The sequence below is a fragment of the Mustela lutreola genome, chromosome 6 (assembly GCF_030435805.1).
Source record: "Mustela lutreola isolate mMusLut2 chromosome 6, mMusLut2.pri, whole genome shotgun sequence".
In the NCBI taxonomy this organism is placed as follows: domain Eukaryota; kingdom Metazoa; phylum Chordata; class Mammalia; order Carnivora; family Mustelidae; genus Mustela; species Mustela lutreola.
In genome coordinates this window covers 114,974,638-114,991,505 of record NC_081295.1, presented here as the reverse complement: position 1 = coordinate 114,991,505, position 16,868 = coordinate 114,974,638, and the positions used below count along the sequence as shown (strand labels likewise).

Below are 16,868 nucleotides of genomic sequence, written 5' to 3'. Positions count from 1 at the left end.
ACACGGACTCTAGATTTGGAAGTAATCTTAAAATTAATCTAAAATTAGATTAATCTTAAAATTAATTTAATATAATCCTGAGTCAAATATTTCAGTCTCCTTTTTAAATATTCTCAAAATTAAAATTATCTCCAGGAAAAGTAAGTGTTAGATAATTTTCCTTTCCTTGGCTATGTTCTTCCCTCAAAGACAGAAACCCTCAAATCAATTACTCACATGGGAGTACCTGATGTAACTGTATACACAGTTGAACTCTGATCTTCCTTTCTTTGGCATGTCTTCTCTTCTTTAATTTAGATGTCCGCTATTCCATATGTGATGTTGATTCAAGGCACCTCATTATTTTGGTTGTTTTCTTCAACATCTCCTGTAAGACGTGGCACTTAAAAATGAATGGCAAAGTTTCCCGAGTAGAGATCAAACAGTTTGGAGTAGAGAATGATTGTTTCAGTTTTCTGGACACTCTACCCGTTTTCATGTAGACATGAATTCAAATTCACTTTGGTAACTTTTATTTTCACAAAAATTATCTTACTATATATTTTTAAAACTAAGTATTGGAATTTAAATATACTCAGATTAAATGTATTTTGTTGGATTCAGTTCAAAACTGTAGCTTGTGAAAAACACTGGGCTATTGCTTATAGCCCACATTTTATTAGCTACTTTTCCCACTTTTGAGCAATCTGCTACACCTGACAAAGATTATTTACTTCTACTTCATTACTGAGGTTAAGAGCCCAGTTGTCCATCAGTTACTGAGTCAGTACTCTTAGGGCATGGTCATTTAACAAGCTCTAAATTTACCTCATTGTTGCCCAGTCTCCATTTACCTGTCTTGGTTGTACCCATATCCTACATACTTAGATTTGTTGGTAAACCATGTATCTTCAACAAGTCTTTATTATTTTCTGCTTGTTCTCATGCACCTAGCTTTTAAAAATTGAAAGATTTAAAAAAAATTATAGTAGATCCTTCAACACTCTTGTGGCATTTATAGACATTTATCCAAACTAAAATACATACCACTCTAGTATTTAAGGGAAACATTCCATGTTAAAACTCATCATAGTCTATCTGCAAAACCTGTAGTTAGTTGATCTGAGAAAAACTGGTTGGAGTTATTCTTGGAAAAAAGCAAAATTGTCATTCTTACATTCAAGAACAACCAAGAAACAGAAGGACCAGGTGTCCTTCCTTTGACTTGTCTGGCAGAGTGATGTGTTCTCTGTTCTCAACTCAATTAGAAAAATATTTCAAGGCATAAGCCTCCCTTAATTCCCCACATACTTAGTGTTCAAACTTGTGAATTTTCGTAACTCCAGTTTTGTTTCTGAATTAGCATCTATGGATTGGGAGAATAAGAAAATGTTTGGATGATTTACTTAAATGATTACTATATAATATTTTATGCATTTAAATACATATTTTATATGTAACATATAAGGTATGATGGTTAGTAATAAAATGAACATTTGTTTCCCCATTTAAGAATAATTTTGCTGATGTTAATAGAACATTAGAAAATGGGACACCTGGGTGGCTCAGTTGGTTAAGCATCTGCCTTCGGCTCGGGTCATGATCCCGGCGTCCTGGGATCGAGTCCTGCATCGGGCTCCTTGCTTGGCGGGGAGCCTGCTTCTCCCTCTGCCTCTGCCTGCCATTCTGTCTGCCTTTGCTCGCTCTCTCCCCCTCTCTCTCTCTGATAAGTAAATAAAATCTTAAAAAAAAAAAAAAAGAAAATGAACACATATTTAACTAAAATTTTGATATAACAATGATTTTGGCCATTCTATCTACAGGTACAGTCAAGTACATTCACAACTAAAGAATAATTATGCTGTTTAATGTATAAAGTAGTTAAGATGGCTATAAGTATAAGTGCTAAATTTCACATAACTTGACCATGATTAGTTGAGAGTCTTTTGTCTGGATCTTATAAAATTCTGTGGTCCTTTTTAAAGGATCTTTATTCTCCTTTATGGGATATCTAGCTGCCTATGTATTTACTGATTTATTTCTCTCCTATTCAAATTGTGCCCTCCTTGACATCTGTCTTTCCTTAATCCTCTGTTGTGTTTGGCATCTGTCTTTATGTCATGTCTGTCTCTACAAGTCTCTTATTCCTGCTTTGTCCGGGATGCAGATGAATTTAAATTCTGGGTGTTAGGAGTCCAGATTGAAACCTTCTAAAGAAACCCTGGCCAGTTCTAAAATAAGTTGTGTGATCACAAGGAAAGGGATGCAAAAACTTCAAAGATAGGGTGGCAGATACAGAGACAGACAAGGGGGAAGTGAGATGTGGAGACAGGTGGGGGTAAATTTTTAGTACAAGATGAAAAATAGGAAGGAAATTAATTCTAAAGTTAAAGGAAATCTATACTAAACACTTGTGAAAAACCAGGATGTTTAACTGCTTGATTTGTTTGTAATCTGTATTGAAGACCTTTGGTTCAACAAGGTAATTGAAACTCAAGTTAAGTTTTCTTATTTTTACCATGGATTGTTTGCTGGGGCTTGATCGTAAATAGGGAGACCAGATTCTGTTTCAACAGAGCTTCTACCCAGCTTGTAATATAAGTAATTGGTGATTTTGTTAGCAACTTCCTGTTTTTGTCTATATTATCCTTCTATAATTTATGCACTCATGGCATCCCTTCAAGTAGACTATATACCCTTGTTTGGCAGGATAAGACTCTGGCTAGGCACTTAGTCAAAATTAATCTCTTGAATATTAAATTAACATTTAGGAAAAGGTGACTGCTGAGGCAGCCAGGAATGAAGGGAAGGAATGGGAGGCAGTAGTAGTGTTTCTGTATCACAAATCTGTCACTAAGCTTTCACTATCAGCTGCCATGATTCCCACCATCTTATATTGATCTGAATTCTATGTAGTCTTCCAGTTTTAGTTTTGATTTCTCTTATGCAGTGAAGCACACCAAAGCCAAAGAGTAACTGAGAGCTGTGACAGGTCTGATCCCAAGGTGAAGCTTTTGTGTCACTGGTTTTGTTGGGAATCTGAGAAGAACAAAGTCTCCAGGAAAAACATTTTATAATTTATAATTCTATGAAGAAGAGCCATTTTCAAGTGTGGCTACAACTGTCACCTATTATCTCCAGTTAAGGAAATCTCTGGTCAGCTGAGAATGAGAATGGCTGCTCTAGGTCCTAGGGTCCTAGAAGTCTCCCCTCATATACAGTAATGGACCTCCTAAACTTGAGGAAAAATGATGGCAATAGTATGTGCCCTAAACTGATATTTCTCCAACTCTAATGTGCATGCAAACCACCTGGACATCTTGGTAAAATACAAATCCAGTAAATCTGGGTGGTAGAACCCAAGAAGTTGCCTTTCAAGCAAGCTCCCAGGTGTGCTGCTCTGCTATTCTGAGGACCATACTTTGAAGTGACCTGCCCTCAGCATTCCCTTCACTAATTCCATTAGGAAAGAGAATGGCTTCTCTAAATATCCACAACCCAAGAATGGGACTCTGGAGGGCTGTCCACAAACTGAAGGGAGAGGAAGGGCACACCTTTCCAGCCAGTAAGATCACAGAATCAACTCTGGAAGTCAGTGTGGTAGTAGAGGACACCACCAGTTCACCTTCCCAGCCAGGAACCAGTGATGAGTAATGAGATGAGTCATGGCTGTTACACAGGACAGGAAAGCTTGTCTACAGAAGCCAAGCGCAACCAACATCTATTAATGAAGGCTACATTAGCTCTTGCCTGAAATGGTGAGTGACCATCTGTCTGGGCACATATATAAAACCCTTAAATATAGAGTAGTAATCAAGACCCAGGCTCTCAAGGGGGATAGCCTATAATAGAAGATCTGCACTGTCACTTCTCAGGTGTGTCCCTTAGACAGTTACTTAACCTTTCTGGGCCTCGTTTTTTCATATGTAAATAGAGATATTAAGAATACCACATTCCCAGGGTTGTTGTAAGACATATAGAAGCACTCACCATCATGTCTCACTTTAAAAAGCACTCAGAAAGATTAGTTACTATGCTTCCAGCAAGATAAATTTTACCTTTGGTGACACCTAATGCAAAATATTTACACAGGTGTTGGAAATTGTTTTTGAAGTTAATTTGATCAGAGTATATAAAATAGCCTGTTAAAATTAATTGTTACTGTTTTTGTGATAATAACTATGCCTGGCTAAAGCTATCCTGGGCTATTTCCTATAAATGTGCATTCTAACTTGGGAACCATTTTACCTCACAAATTAGCAAAGTTAGAATGTTGGTCATTTCTGGTACCATGACTCCTGGGTAACTTTTCTGGCACCCTCTCAACCATCAGCTTAATTCTGAGTTCTCTAAGAATGTGCATTGTATTTATTCATTTACTTCTTTTCACTCGGTATTGTACACAATCTATTCCTATTGCCATGGAGATAGCTATTCAATGACAATAACCTCTTCACTTCATTTCAGTCATTTATACAATTACTGTTGTGTCAGGTTGATTCTGGCTTTGACACTTATGAAAAGGGAAAAAGAAACATTTAATAAAGTGATTTTTTTCCACTCAATTTGCTTTTGCTTCTCTTTCTCTGTGCCTCAAATTTAGCAAGTGCAACACTTGTTCCATTGGATTATCTGAAATACATTGTTGGCTGTCACATGCATGATTGATTTTAAACATATGCCTGAATCCTTTCTACCAGACTAAACTCGTAGGACAGAAAAACACACTGTAAAAAAAGGCCCTCCTGTCATCATCAGGTACACCCGTCATCTTTGACCTAACCCTCGTATTGTAAACAAGTAACTGCTGGCAAGAAGAGATTATAAACAAAACCAATCTCTCCATCTCTATTTTCCACATGTCTCGCCAGAAAAGGTATCTAAGACATCACTCCATTTCATCCTCTCTTGGTCTTTGACTCTTTTTATCCCTCTTCTTGCATGCCATATTCACTTTGTTTGTATCCATTTTGAATCATTCTTCACCGCTCTGGTTACTGTGGCTCAGCAATGAGTCATGGAAACTGCTCAAGACTTGTCTCTCTCAATTTATCCTACCAGCCATATCCTGTTATTTTTCTGCCTTTCAGCTGCCCTTGTGTATAAAGATCCCTTTTCATTTGCTTTATGCAGTGTTACTTCTCGTTTAAATTTTCTGTCTTAGAGATGCTAATCCCGACCTTCATTTTTAATTTTAAATATATCCATTAATTTCTTTTTAAAAAAGTAGTAATTTGGCTAAATGACAGTGTTTCTTTGAATTATGAACTAGGTAACAGTATAATGTGCTACATTTAATTAATTCTGGTTAGTGTTGCAAACCTAATTCATTGTATGATCATTATCTTCTCCCTTCAATAGCAGAGGGATATGGTACAGTTTCAGATTTTATGTGCAAAAGTTTTGATTTCCATCTCCCAGAACAATCATGCTATTTTTTATGATTTTTGGAAATCCAGCTTTATCCAACTGACTGGACTGATTTTCCCATAAGTTAAGTTTAATGTCACTGGATGGGGCGCCTGGGTGGCTCAGTGGGTTAAGCCTCTGTCTCCAGCTCAGGTCATGATCTCAGTGTCCTGGGATCCCTCCCCACATCGGGCTCTCTGCTCAGCTTCCCCTTCTCTCTCTGCCTGCTTCTCTGCCTACTTATGATCTCCGTTGAATAAGTAAATAAAATATTAAAAAAAATAAAACCTTTTAAAAAAATTCAATGTCACTGGAATATTGGCAACATGGTATGAATTCGAGAACTACAGCCTGCAGACCAAATCTTGCCAGACAACTGTTTTCTTAAATAAATAAGAACACAGCTGCAATCATTTTTTATGTATTGTCTATAACTGTTTTCACACTATGAATGAAGAGTTGTGACAGAGACTGTGTGACCTGCAAAGCCTAAAATATTTGCTATCTGAGCCTTTAAGAAAATGTTTGCCTACTCATGGGCTACCCAAAAAAAAACAAGCCTGCCAAATTTCTCTAGGTGAGTCTTGAGGCAAAGTTCATAAGATATTTGCTTGTTGAAATCCCTTTCTCTCAAAAAAGAAAAAAGAAATCCCTTTCTCGTAAATTTTTGAAAATCACATATTAACTCAGAGGAAAAGCCAGATTATCTTCAGAGGTAGCTCAAAGGTATTTGCCCAAAAATAGGGTTGTCTGATAAAATATACAGGATACACAGTTAAATTATAATTTCAGATGAACTACAAAGAGTTTTTTTGGTGTATGTTCCGAATATTGCATGGGACATACTTATACTAAAAAATTTATTTGTTGTTTTTCTGAAATCAAAATTTAGCTGGCATCTTGTGCTTTCATTTGCTAAATCTGGCAGGCCTCTATATAAAGACATGAAAAGAAGAAAAACTGAAGAGAACTTGAAGCAACATCTCAGGGCACTGTGTGAAGTTGTGGGTTTATTAGCACCTTCTGATGTGTTGTCTGTTAACATTCCAGAGTAATCCAATTTATATTCATGTTCTGAATCAATAATGAGCAGCTTCATTCTTTATACCCAGGTGTTTGGCACACAGATGGTCAGCTTTCTGACCCAGGAATCCATGCTGTTTATTAACAGCTTGAAATTTTCGATTGTACATCAGATTGCAGGTGGAAGAGCACTTTTCAGTACAAGATGAAGGGGAATTACGCAGTAGCACTTCATAGGTTTGATTTAGTCCCAGGAGGAGAGCAAAAAATAGAAAGTTTACAAAATGAGTGACTGGGGAATTGGCAAGAGTCCATTTGTTCTCATAGTGCTCTATCTGAAAGGAACAGTGTCAGAAATTTAATTGCAATTAGGAAGCACTGGACAATGCAAGATATTAACTTAGAGAATGCAAAGTTTGTTAAACAGTAGAATGATATATTAAAAAAAATTCACTTAGGCATACCTTAGAGTACTTAATGAGCTACTGTGACTTTCTTTCTCATGCCCATTTTACTTTTCTAACTTGGTTGCATATAAGAAAACACACTTATAATGTTAATCAGCACCTGTGTCCCAACTTAAGTCGTTACTAACTTGCTGAATGATTTTAAGTCAATAACTTCACATTTTGGTTCTCTATTTCTCATTTGAAGAAACTGAATGAGAAGATTCTGAAGGTTCTTAGCAGATCAAAAATTCTACTTCTATTCATACCTATGCACATTATATTAGAATGTGATGTCCATACTATGCCCAGAATATCAAAATCATCAAAATATATATGTGAATACTGACCCTGAGTTTGGTAAACATGACAGCATCACAAACTAGGTTCTATAAATGAGACTGATTCTCATCAAGGTACAACAAGCCTGTTAACAGTAGATGAAGCTCTGGATTACTCTTAGGTTTGTGTATTTCTAGCATATTTTCATGAAATATCTGAATATCTGAAATTCTATTCCTCTCTTTCTTTATAAATATTTTGGTTTCCTAGCAGTTTGTAAAATTTTAAGAGAAAATTTTAATTGACAGTAAGTTCTATCATATGATACCAGGTTTGGTAGTAGATGCCACAGGAAGAAAATCTGTCTTTCGTTGTGGGCTTTGTGATAGAGTAACCTATCAGTTAGAACAAATGCACATGAGGCTATGGTAAAAACTGCAAAGCAAAGAATTGGCCCTTGATATGTTTATTCACAAATGGTTATTTGAGATAATACAACTAGAACTGAGAAGATGATAGTACATGTTTTCTGTCTTAAGCAATCTAAAAATATAAATCTGAGAAAGCAAATATGTAAATATGTATGAAAATGCTAAGATTAACTTGTGTATCTACTAACACGCTATTTTTTAAATTGATTTTTATTTATACAAATGATAAGCAAAGCCATTCTCTTTGTCCAAAATTAGAATATTATAGATGAGGCTAAAATTGCCTTTGACCACCACCCTAATTTTTCTCCATGCACTCTCTTTTTGGAGGTAAGTATTATTGTTGGTTTTGTGTATACCCTTTCAGATAATTTTCAAAGTATTTTCTCACAGATATTTGATTCTTTGCTGTATTACAGTTGTGCTAGCAAGCCTAGAAACCTTTGTTTGTTAATGTTGAATGGGAAAATAGTGCTATTTATGAAAGATCTTTAGGACTGGGCTTGATTATCAAAGTGTAGAAAATTACACTGGTAGAGAGTAAATCATATCGGGGACAGTGTGTACATGTGCATATACACATAACACAAATTTGTGAATACACACACACGAATTTGATTCATAAACTACTCTATCTCAGTTTCCATAGCTGCAACCCAGAAGGAGAGGCTCTGAAGCATCACTGAGGTTTTGTTCAACTCTCACTTTCTATTGGTCTATTATTTCTAGTGCTAATATAGCTGAAAAAATGACTATGTGACAGGACTCCTGCTTTCCCCCATGGTATTTAGTTTTAATTTCTGTTTATGCAACCTAATTTTGTTTGCAAAAGTTGGATGCATATTCCTTTGTTCAAAACAGATTCAAGTCAAACCTGGTTCCCAGGAAAGAAGATCCAGTAATATTAGTTATCCTTTCATACCATTTCATGGTTATTCCTTATCAAGTTTGTCCAACTCCCTTGGAGTTAATCCCACTAAATTAACCCTCTCATAATTGTTCTGGGTACCATCAGAATATACTCAGTCACACCAAACTTGGTGAGTAATGCTGATATACCTCATATATGATATTCTGTAAAATCTCTCACTTCAGATCTATATATTAAACTTAGCTTCTATACCCTTTTCTCTGATTCTCTGATGTTTCATGTCTTCTTTCTCCAAATCACTGCTACCTATACTAAAGCATCAAAAAAGTAGGTGCTTTTAAAAGATATATCTTTTAAGTTTGTTATTTCTACACTTATATGAAAGTAAATTTTAATCAGTTAATTTTTATACTCTATTAAATAGATGGTCATATTATCTACTCACTGGTATTCATTTATAAGCTCTGCATTCTGGCCCAGCATCTATGCATTATGATTTGTTGTTTTTCTAACATACTTTAGATCTCCTTCTTCAGCCAGGTTTGCTGTAACACTTCACATCAAATGAAGCAAGGGATTGCTGCAGAAAGCTGAACACAGGGAAAAATGCGTTAAGGTTCTTTATTGCGAGAAAAATGTAGAATAATAAACTTCATGAAAACATATACATTTATAATTTCAGAACCCAGTGGAAATTATTTTTTGCATATGTGTAAACTCTTTATAGTTGTGTCTTCATTACTAACAACCCTGAGCAGTTGAATTGCTAGTTAGTATGAGGTTTTCAAAACAGAGCTGAATAATATTCCACCATAAAAATAGCATTCCAATGTAACCACTGACAACTGCCACCTGGTTAAGGTATCTTGTTTCTAATTTTACAGGTGTCAGATCTGGCCTGCTTCAGTCAGCTTCTTTGCCAATCTCATCACCTGTGATTTCCAGTTAAAATTTTATCACACTTAGATGACTAGAAAACAGTACAGACATGTGAGGAAGAGAGTCAACTTCTGAGGTGGAGGTATTCTTTAGTAATTACTAGAAAAATCTCCAGAGGGAACACATTCACAAACATCTAATAAAATATTTCAAGCCAGTGGGAATTCAATGTGTCCTCTCAGATTTAATTTGACATTAATGGACATTCTTATGCTGTGTTAAAAGACAAAGTTAATGTGGTATTTTCGGGGGTAATGGAATACACTGGTTTTTATAGATGATTTGAGTCTTGTACTAAAAAACAGTTTGTTTTAATTAAATCAACAATTCCTTCAAGATTAAGAAAGATTAAGATTAAGAAAGACAATAAAAAGCATAGGAGTTTATGCCTTTTTATGAGCCAGAAATGCTTCTAGACGTTGGTGGTAATATATAGTTCTGATATTTTTATGGTAATTGCTTTCAGATTTTAAAGAAGGAAGTTCAAACATTTTCTAGAGAACTGTTCAGTGCTAGTCTTAGTTCTCAAGGGTGCAAAGAAATGATGTTTATCTCTCATCTTTGCACCAAAGACAAAAAACAAATGAAAAACCCTTTTTAGGGTGTACTAAAGAGAGGTGCAGTTCGAACATTTTTATGGCACTCATTTTCTCAGGTTCTTAGGTCCTACTTCTGTTATAATACTGTTACCTTCTTTCTGATACACACACTGTGTCCTCCCTCCAGTATACTGTGTTTGTGACAAATAAGTCTGAAGTTCTTTTCTTTCTTGAGGTCAGCAAGATAATTCTCATCAGTTTCCTCATGTCTCTGGGTGAACTTACTTGCTTTTAAGATTTAGCATATCAGTCAATGTCCAGTCTGGTGCTATGTGGCTATGCTTCTAAAATAATTGTCACTAAAATGCATAATATCATTTTTTGGCTTAATACATATACATCCTCTTCATTTTAGGCTAAGCCTATCCCATAAATTTGGAATACATCTTCTCTGATGCTGCATAATGTCAGTCATGTTATTGCCTAAAATTAAACTATAATTTTTCATTTGTATAGAAAGTTTAATAATAGAGCAATGTGAATATTATATTAAAAACCTTAGAGTTGGGGTGCATGGGTGGCTCAGTCAGCTGAGCGACCAACTCTTAATTACAGTTCAGGTCATGATCTCAGTGGCATGAGGTCATGCCCCAGTGTAGGAGCACCATACTCAGTATAGAGTCTGCCCGACATTCGCTCCCTCCCATTCCCTCTGCTCCTCTCCACACTTGCACATGCTCTCTTTCTTTCTATAAATAAACAAAATCTAAAAAAAACAAAACAAAAACAAAAACAAAAACAAAACCCACCTCACACTCACAAACAAAAGCTTAACTGTCGCAGTTTATTAGTTAATTGGAATTAGTTAATTGGAAAGTAGATTTATCAATATTTTCTTGGGGCACCTGGGTGGCTCAGTGGGTTAAGCCGCTGCCTTCGGCTCAGGTCATGATCTCGGGGTCCTGGGATCAAACCCCACATCGGGCTCTTTGCTTAGCAGGGAGCCTGCTTCTCTCTCTCTGCCTGCCTCTCTGCCTACCTGTGATCTTTCTCTGTCAAATAAATAAATAAAATCTTTAAAAAATTTTTTTTTTCTTTGTGTCATTTTTCTTTCAAATGAGAAATTTCTGGGGCATCTTGGTGGCTCAATCAGTTAAGCGTCCGACTCTAGATTTCAGCTCAAGTCATGGGCTCCCTGCTCAGCAGGGTGTCTGCTTATCTCCCTCTCCCTCTGCCCAGGACCTTGCCCAATGTGCTCTCTCTCTCTCTCGCTCTCTCTCTCTCTCAAATAAATAAATCTTTTTAAAAAAGAAATTTCCTTGCCACACTGAGATCAAGTAAGTATCTTTTAATTGTTCACTGTCTCTTCCTCATATATCTGAAATATAATGTAATCATAACACGTACACATCCTTGCATGACATAAGGGCTCTGTCCTTTTTTTTCCTTCTTGAAACTCAGTATTCAGTATCAGTGCCTTAGTTCAGGAGTCTGCAAATGTTTTCTGTAAAAGGCCAAATAGTAAATATTTTCAGCTTTTTTGGAACAATTCAAGTCTGCTGTTATACCACAAAAACAGTCACAGGCAATATACAAAGGAACAGGTGGGGGCACCTGGGTGGCTCAGTTGGTTAAGCATCTGCCTTCAGCTCAGGTCATGATCTCACTGTTCTGGGATCCAGTCCTGCATTGTGCTCACTGCTCCGCAGGGAGTCTGCTTCTCCCTCATCCTCCTCTCTCTCAAATAAATAGATAAAATATTTTTTTTAAAAAATGGTCAACTACTCTTTTTTAAAAAAAGGAAAAAATGTTAAAAAAAAAAAAAAAGGAATGGGTGCAGCTAAATTCCAATAAATATTTACAAAAGCAGTTGCTAGCCCATGGGTCCTAGTAGTTGGTATCTTATATGTTCTCAGATGCATATAAACCTCTGAGATAAGAGTTTAGGCTGTCTTGTTCATGGTTATATCTGCTTTTTTAAATATTTTTTTTGATTTTTTTATAAACATATAATGTATTATTAGCCCCAGGGGTACAGGTCTGTGAATCATCAGGCTTACACGCTTCACAGCACTCACCATAGCACATACCCTCCCCGATGTCCATAACCCAACCACCCTCTCCATACCCCCCTCCCTCCGGCCACCCTCAGTTTGTTTTGTGACATTAAGAGTCTCTTATGGTTTGTTTCCCTTCCGATCCCATCTTGTTTCATTTACTCTATTCCTACCCTCCAAACCCCCCATGTTGCATCTCCACTTCCTCATGCCAGGGAGATCATATGACAGTTGTCTTTCTCCGATAGACTCATTTCACTAAGCATGATACCCTCTAGTTCCATCCATGTCATTGCAAATGTCATTGCAAAAGAAATTTCATTTCTTTTGATGGCTGCATAGTATTCCATTGTTATATCTGCTTTTTAGGATTGGTCTGAGTATGTAGTACATACCCAATAGAAGTCTATTAAATAAAAAAAAATCTGTTCTATATTCAATCAAATATATTTTATATGTATAAGAATAATAGGGACGCCTGGGTGGCTCAGTGGGTTAAAACCTCTGCCTTCAGCTCAGGTTGTGATCCTAGGGTCCTGGGATCCAGCCCCACATCAGGCTCTCTGCTCAGCAGGGAGCCTTCCTCCCTTCTTCTCCCTCTGCCTGCCTCTTTGCCTACTTGTGATCTCTGTCTGTCAAATAAATAAATAAAATCTTTTTTAAAAAAATCATAGATAAAAGTATATGGCAGGAGTGACATCAGCAAAATAGGTGGAGCAAGGACTCAAGAGCATGTCTCACTAAAGAAACACTAGAAAACCTGGCAAAAATTGTCAGAAACAACTTTGTCAGAACTCTGGAAAATAGTCAAAGGTTTACAGCAATCAACTGAACATTTAATCAATAGAAAGGCAACTGAATAGTGGCAGGAGCACTTTGTAACAATTTAAATTCCCATGACTTTACTTCTCCCAGCTCAGTGACAGTCTAGAAGACAACAGTCCACATCCCCAGGGTGGAAACGTAGGACTTGAGGGAACAGAGCAAACTTTATTTTTTAAAAATTATGGCTATCTGTTTTGACCTCTCTTGGAGCTCCCTAAAGCCTAATGCAAAGAGCTTGCTTTTATTTCTCTAACTCAGAACTCTTTCAGAAAAGAGAAACAGTAACATGGCTGCAGAAGGCAGTGGCTGAAAATATTCAAAGGCAAATTAACTACTTGCTGCCACATACGGCAAATGATATCAGTAGTGGCAAATAACAAACCCATTAAAAAGATGGGAGGAAAGGTTGGAAAGGATATGCTTTTGAGGAATAAGGGCTTTGAAAATTTCTCATGTATACTAAGGAATCTACAAGGCCATGCTCATGACCAGAGTTAGAAGCATGCTCAGAAAAAACTGAAGATTCTAAGCTCTTACTTGTCACAGGCATTCTAGCCAAGCCCATGCAAACAGCAAAACAAGGCCAAGCCAGAACTGCAAAGAACCTGAACACTGAAGACATGCCCAAACAAGATCCCTGCTACAAAGACTAGGGGAGGGGGGATTTTTTTTTTTTTCTTGGCTCCAGGCATTTAGAGACTTCAGTGGCCACATACAACAAAGTCTTTAGTTTCCCCAAAAATAGTTGATAAAAGTCATGAAACAAATGACTAAAACCCACAACAAGCAGCAACAAAAAAAACTTTGGGGAAGGGGGAGAATCTGAATTCTAGAGTTAGCATTTTATGGTATTTAACATGTCAACTTGTCAACAAAAGTTATGAAGCATATGAAGAAAGTAGGGTATATTTATACACACACATACACACACACATGCAGAGAAGTGAACAGAAACTGTCCTTGAGGAAGCCCTTTGGACTTACGAGTAGAGATTTTAAATCACCTTTCTTAAATGTGCTCAAAGGGCTAAATGTAACAATGAGCCAAAAAAAATTAAAGGAAAGCAGGAGAAGAATGTATTATCGAACAGAGAATGTCAACTGAGATATTATAAAAAGAAACCAAGTATAAATTTAGGCACTGGAAAATCTAACACTTAAAATGAAAAATTCACTGGAAGATATCAACACCAGATTTGAGCAGGAAGAAGAAAGAATCAGGAAACCTGAAGATAAGACACTGGAAATTACCCAGTCTGAGGAACAGAAAGAAAAAAAGAATTAAAAAAAAAAAAAAAAAAAAAAAGAACAGGAGGGACAAACTTCCTAACTCGCTCTGTGAGGCCAACATTACTTTGAAACAAAAGCTGGACAAAGACATTACAAGAAAATAAAACTATACACCAATATCTCTAATGAATATAGATGGAAAAATCCTCAACTGAATTCTAGAAACCCAAATTCAGTAGCCTACTGAGAAGATGATACATCATGGGCATGTGAGATTTATCCCTGGAAGGCAACATATGGAAACCAATCAATATGACACACTACATGAATAGAATGAAGGAAAAAAACCCTCACACGATCATGTCAATTGTTACAGAAAAGCATTTGACAAAATCCAATAATCTTCCATGCATAAAACACTCCACAAACTAAGAATAGAAAGAAATTTACACAGAATGATAAAGTGCATTAAAAAACAACAAAAACAACAACCAAAAAAACCAGCTAATATCATAATGATGAAAGATTAAAGAAATTTTCCATAAGATCAGGAACAAGACAAGACTGATTGCTTTCACTACTTCTGGTCAACATTTTACTGGAAGTTTTAACCAAAACAATTAGGCAATAAAAAGACATAAAATTCATATAGATTGGAAAAGAAGTAGTAAAACTCTTTTCACAGGTGACATGGTCTTACACAGAGGGAATCCTAAAGAATTAATAACAAAACTATTAGGGCTAATAAACAAATTGTCCAGCGTTGCAGGATATAACATCAACACACAAAAATTAGTTACATTTTAACACACTAATAATGAATAATCAGAAAGGAAATTAAGAAAAAATACTTTTTACAAAAGCATCAAAAAAATAAAATATTTGGGGTGCCTGGGTGGTTCAGTGGGTTGAAGCCTCTGCCTTCGGCTCAGGTCATGGTCCCAGGGTCCTGGGATCGAGCCCCGCCATTGGGCTCTCTGCTCGGCGGGGAGCCTGCTTCCTCCTCTCTCTGCCTGCCTCTCTGCCTACTTGTGATCTCTGTCTGTCAAATAAATAAAATATTTAAAAAAAACAAATAAAATAAAATAAAATAAAATGTTTGTAAATAAATTTAGCCAAAGAGGTACAAAGTTTATACATTGAAAACAATACTAAAAAAACTGAAGAAACACACAAAAGGAAAGATAGTCTTTGTTCATAGATTGGAAAATGTAATGTTGTTAAGATGGCAAAACTCTACAAGGTGATCTACAAATTTAAGGCAACCCCTATCAAAATCTCAATGGTCTTTTTTGCACAAATGGAAAAAAATACTAAAATTCATATGAAATTGCAAACTACCCCAAGTAGTCATCTGGAAATAGAAAAATTAATGTAGAAGACTCTATTTCTCTCCCTCTTTCCCTCCTCCACTCCCTCTCTAAAAATTAAAAAAAAAGTGACTACTTACTTCACATAATATAAAATATTAACTCATAATGGATCAAAAATACAACATCCAAAACTATAACATTCATAGAGTAAAAAAATAGGAGTAAATAACGATGATAGATTTGGCAATGGATGCTGAAATAAGACACAAAAAGCATGAGCAATAACAAAAACAAACTGGATAATCTGGACTTCATCAAAATTAAAACTTTTTGTGCATCAAAGGACACTATCAAGAGAATGAAAACACAACTCACAGTATAGGAGAAAATATTTGTAAGGGATACATCTAATAAAGGTCTAGTGTCTGGCACATGTAAAGAACTCTTACAACTCAACAACAAAAGGAAAAACAACACAATTTAAAAATGGGCCAAGGCATCAGGGAAATACAAATCAAAACCACAATGATATACCACCTCCACCGGTCAGAATGGTTAAAATTAACAGGAGACAACAAAGTTGCCAAGGATGTGGAGAAAGGGCAACCCTCTTACTCTCTTGGTGGGAATGTGAGCTCGTATAGCCGCTCTGGAATACAGTATGGAGGATCCTCAAAACGTTAAAAAATAGAGCTACCCTATGACCCAGCAATTGCACTATTGAGTATTTGCCTAAATATACAAATGTAGTGATCTGAAGGAGCACCTACAGCCTAATGTTCATAGCAGCAATGTCCAAAATAGCCAAACTATGGAAAGAGACCAGATGTCCATTGACAAATGAATGGATAAAGAAGATGTGGTATGTATGTATGTATGTGTGCGTATATACACACGTGTGTGTACATATACATATGTGTGTATGTACATATACATATGTGTATATATATATATGTATACACACACATATATTTAACATTCCACGTATACATGATGGAATTTACTGAACCATCAAAAAAATGAAATTTGGGCACCTGGGTGGCTCAGTAGGTTAAGCCTCTTACTTTGGCTCAGGTAATGGTCTTGGGGTCCTGGGATTGAGCCCCATATCACATTCTCTGCTCAGTAGGGAGCCTGCTTCGCTCTCTTCCTCTGCCTGCCTCTCTGCCTACTTGTGATCTCTGTCAAATAAATAAATAAAATCTTTAAAAAAAAGAAAAAATTTTTGACATTTGCAACAATGTGGATGGAACCAGAGGATATTATGCTAACTGAAATAAGTCAATCAGAGAAAGATAATTATCATGATTTCACTCATATGTGCAACTTAAGAAACAAAACAAAAGATCATAAGGGAAGGAGGGAAAAATAAAACAAGATGAAATCAGAGAGGAAGACAATCAAAATGAGGGTTGCTGGAGGGAAGGAGGTGAGGGGATGGGGTAAACTGGGTGATGGGTCTTAAGGAGGGCACATGATGTAATTTATATGCAACTGAGGAATCACTGAACTCAACTTCTGAATC

The 16,868-nt window shown here is 36.3% G+C and overlaps 1 long non-coding RNA gene across 1 annotated transcript; it reads right to left on the bottom strand.

Moving 5' to 3' along the window:
- Positions 1-6,378: 6,378 nt before the first annotated feature.
- On the bottom strand, positions 6,379-11,417 carry LOC131833224 (uncharacterized). The gene is made up of 3 exons (XR_009354362.1): positions 11,327-11,417; positions 8,887-9,031; positions 6,379-6,746 (listed from the first exon to the last, which is right to left on the bottom strand). It is a non-coding gene; the product is annotated as an uncharacterized LOC131833224 (long non-coding RNA).
- Between the last annotated feature and the right edge of the window lie 5,451 nt (positions 11,418-16,868).